Source organism: Penaeus monodon, chromosome 38, assembly GCF_015228065.2.
Source record: "Penaeus monodon isolate SGIC_2016 chromosome 38, NSTDA_Pmon_1, whole genome shotgun sequence".
In the NCBI taxonomy this organism is placed as follows: domain Eukaryota; kingdom Metazoa; phylum Arthropoda; class Malacostraca; order Decapoda; family Penaeidae; genus Penaeus; species Penaeus monodon.
The window spans coordinates 25,019,700-25,023,988 of record NC_051423.1 but is presented as its reverse complement, the minus strand read 5'-3'; the positions used below and the strand labels follow the sequence as shown (position 1 = coordinate 25,023,988).

The 4,289-nt window shown below is 38.8% G+C and overlaps 1 pseudogene; it reads right to left on the bottom strand.

The window, feature by feature from the left end:
- Window positions 1–264: 264 nt before the first annotated feature.
- On the bottom strand, window positions 265–3,271 carry LOC119596763 (annotated as a pseudogene).
- Between the last annotated feature and the right edge of the window lie 1,018 nt (window positions 3,272–4,289).

Here is a 4,289-nt window from a genome sequence, read left to right as displayed (position 1 = left end):
AGTAAAATACAAAGTATTTAAACAAATACTGCAATGTAATTTCTATGTAAGAAATTAATTATATCAAATAAAGAATCTGGACATTATTGGTAAAAAAAAAAACAGGCCATTGCTCCTTTAATTACAATCAGGAATCAAAGCATTATCTCAGTTTTTAACTAATAAACTAATTAAATTTTTGCATTATTTATGGTAAATATATCTGCTATTTAATATTGCGAGGATCTCTAGAGGAAAGGGAATATGAAAATACACCATAAGACACTACACTTCTAGAAAGTTTTCATTTATGTTGCAAATACCATGATCAAAGAACATTATTCCAAAGTTAAATATACTCGGGTAATATTCCTGTTTATCATATTTTACAATGATGCCTGGATTGCTCTCCCGGTTCACAGTCGAGTCATAAAGCATGCCAGTTGCAGGATTGAGAGGAGGTCTCACCATCGATGATATGCCGACGGTAATAGCACCCACTGCAACTTGTGCAACAAAAATGTATTTCATTCCTGAACCATCGGGCCACAATATGAATAAGAGTATGCAGCATCAGTTGAGAAATAGGTCCCCGACCATATAATTGGCCAGTGTTGAACCATGAAGACGCCAGTCAAAGTTCTCGGCACAGATACTAGAAACCACATTATGATTTGTACCGTGGAATAATTGTCGGATATCTACTTTTGTTTTGTCACCTAGCACGGATGACATTTCAGTAATTTTGTTTACAAATGCACGCCATAAGTATGGATTCTGTACCCTTTCAATCTTGATAATGTTGGAAGTAGAAATACGGCCATTCAAAAGGGCAGTGACTGCTTGGTATAACACTCGAGGATGGGGCCAAAGTTTCTGTACGGACCCGTTTCTTTCAGGCTGCATTTTCTCCCAAGACGAAGGAGGTCTTTGGGCTTCTCTTCTTCAGAGTCTTCATCTTGTTTTTTTTTGATGTGGCTCAGGACGTCGTCTCACTGCCTTACTACATTTGTTTTCTGGTTAGTCTGAGTCATGCCTTTTGAAATCTAAAACATATTGGAAAGCACTACTCTTGAATGAATACGTAGATGCTGGATTTTGGCGGTACTGTTTTTCAATGTCTTTAGATGTTGCATCTACAATCAACTTTGTCTTCCCTGTTGTATCAGAAAGTCCATATTGAACCCAGTTTTTCTGTATATCCAAAAAGTACCAAAGGAAATTCGATGGCTTAATCTCTTGTCCATCAATATACTGTGTACATAATCTGCGTATTTTCAGTATCTGACTTTTAGACGAATTAGTCAGAGTCATTGAACTGAAATTGGCTGACCAGGTATCACGTCCCATCAATATAAGAAGACCTCTAGCTGAAGCCTTCAGATGAGTAGGATCTAACCGAGGTAAATCGACACAGTCCTCATCGGGATTGCAATAGGTGTGTTCCAAAGTGATCACCTGCTGTTCGGGTAAATTATACCAATTCTCGTTCTGTTTCATCACTTGCCAGTGGAAATGCTCACTTGAATGAAGTCTCTTGCAGCCTGAGCCTTCATCCCTACACATTCCTTCAACAGAGTAATAGCAAATCTCAGGGACAGCCACATTTCCTTGAACATCCTGTGCCCAATACGTCTTTATTGATACTGGAGTACTTTTAGGTAGAGATGTGGTTGAAGTATGAGAATGCTTTAATTCTGTTGTATCACTGTCAGTTATTTTGGTTGTTTCACTGCGAACACTATCTTCATTCATATCTAGGGCTTTTCCAGATTTCTGACTACTTGCAGACTTAGTTTCATTCTCATTTTTTTGTGACTGAACACCATTTTCATCATCTGAGGAAGCACTCTCAGAATCTTTGGAAATATAACCCTCTTTCCTCTCGGGAATTTCAGATTCATCCTTCCGTTTTTCGGCGTTTTCAGATACACTTTTAGTCAGTGATTTGGTTTCAGGTGAACCAACAGTATTTTCTTTCATATCCTGTTGAAGAATTTCAGAATTTGCAGCTAATATTGCTACAACAATATCACATGGGGTTTCATTGGTTGAGAAGCCATGTGCAGAGAGAACTTTACAGCACTGAGGAGTCAGTATGTCATGATTTAATTGACATTTTTTTTGCTGACATCTAGTTCGACTTACAACAAAACTTTGACATATATGAAGTGAAGTACAGTCATCTTGGATGCAACCTTTAGTGTTGTATTCAAGACAAATAGTTATTTTACCAACAGGAGCCATTGTATGTAGTGGCTGAACCAAAATCTTTTGTAAAATTGGTACAGGGATATGCTCTATGAAATATGAACGAAGGGCAGCAATATTGTGATCGGTACGCCACTTATGGCCAAGGACACAGTAAGGATCCTTGCACGAATTTCTGGTGTATTGCTGACAAATGTGTATGCATCTACAACCCCTGCGGTCCTGGCATCCCTCAGGGCCTGAGTGGTGAGAGCACACTGTAATTTCTGGTCGCAGTTCTACCTTTTCACCATTTAGGTAAAACACCTCCGGATACTGGGTCACAGTTTCTCTTACTGCTGAAGGCGAGAGACACCATTGCTCCATGAGCTCTAGCAGGCTTGCAGTTAAATCACGAGACTTGATTAGCGTATCCACAAGACTCTTGGGGCTTAACTTAACGGGTGCATTCTTGCTCCAGGCTTCTTCCTCGAGCTGACAGGGAGGGTCTGGCTGTCTCCTATATCGCTGAGGCTGGTAATTACCATCATGATTCCAATTTCTACCTCGACTTTGACCTCGACCTCGACTTTGACCTCGACCTCGACTTTGGCCTCGACCTCGACTTTGGCCTCGACCTTGACTTTGACCTCGACCTCGGCCACGGTCTTGAGCTGCACCTCGGCCCGGATTTCGATCTATACCTGAACCTCGACCTCTGAATTCAGGATTAAGGTTCTGAAAAAAAAAAGAAAAAAAAAAATCTGAATTATTTTGGACACACAAAAAAGTAATTACGCAAAAATATTTAAAAAAAAAAAAAAAAATCACCTGTATGGACACTAATATTACGAAATAAAAAAATATATATAAAACCAAGAACCTACATTACGAAAGCAGTTTTGGTAGTCGAGTGATAAAGGGGGTGAAGAGCCTCTTCGGTGCCCTTCCCCCCTTCTCGACCCTCGGCTTCGGGCTACAAAATCCTCGTCATCGATGTCGTATTGGGCGTTCCTTACTGCAAGTTCAGGAGAAAGATTAGTGAAAAACATCGAATGAAAATGGAATAAACAGGGAAAAGGATCTCTATACTTGTTTCTAGGCATCCATCCGTTTATATACATATATTTACATACAAATGTATATATATGGATATATATATACGATATATTATATAAAATCATATGTATATCTATCTATCTATCTATATATATAATATATATATATATATATATATATATATATATATATATATTATATAAATATATATAAAAAATCACCCGGTAGCCAGTTTGGAAATACCAGAGTAACGCCTGGCGGGGAATAGCTAGTTATGGGTGTGGGAGGGACCCTTAGAGCGGAAACTCCTCGAGAGTGAACGGTCACCCACAAGGGTAGAAGGAGCTCAACAGCCTTGGAAGGCAGTCCTTCTAGATATGGTGTCTCAATAAAATACCGGGCGGAAGGCAACGGCAAACCACCGCTCTAAATTGCCAAGAAAATCATGGACATGTACACTTTTTCTAATGACAAAAGACAGAAAGAGGTGGAAATCCATGATCGCCAACGTCCTTGTGGGACACGGCACTTGAGAAGAATATATAATATATATAAATATATGATATATATATATATATATATATATATATATATATTTATGTGTATATATATATGGCCGCGGTGTCCGAATGGTTAGAGCATTGGATTCAAGACTGGCACGACGGCAATTTGAGTTCGAGGGTTTGAGTCACCGGCCGGCGCGTTGTTCCCTTGGGCAAGGAACTTTACCTCGATTGCCTACCTAGCCACTGGGTAGCCAAGCCAGCCCAAGTCACTGCTGGTCCCAAGCCCGGATAAATAGAGAGAATTATTACCTAAAAGGTAACACCGGCACTCTCTCGTCGAAAGTAACTGGGGACCCTCCCAAAGTACTCACTCCAAGATCATCACAGCATGAAAACTACAATTAAATATCATGCTGTGACCACGGCGGCTCAAACATGAACCTACCATAAAAAAAAAAAAAAAAAAAAAAAAAAAACAAAAATATATATATATATATATATATATATATATATATATATATATATATATATATATTTATATATATATACACTGTC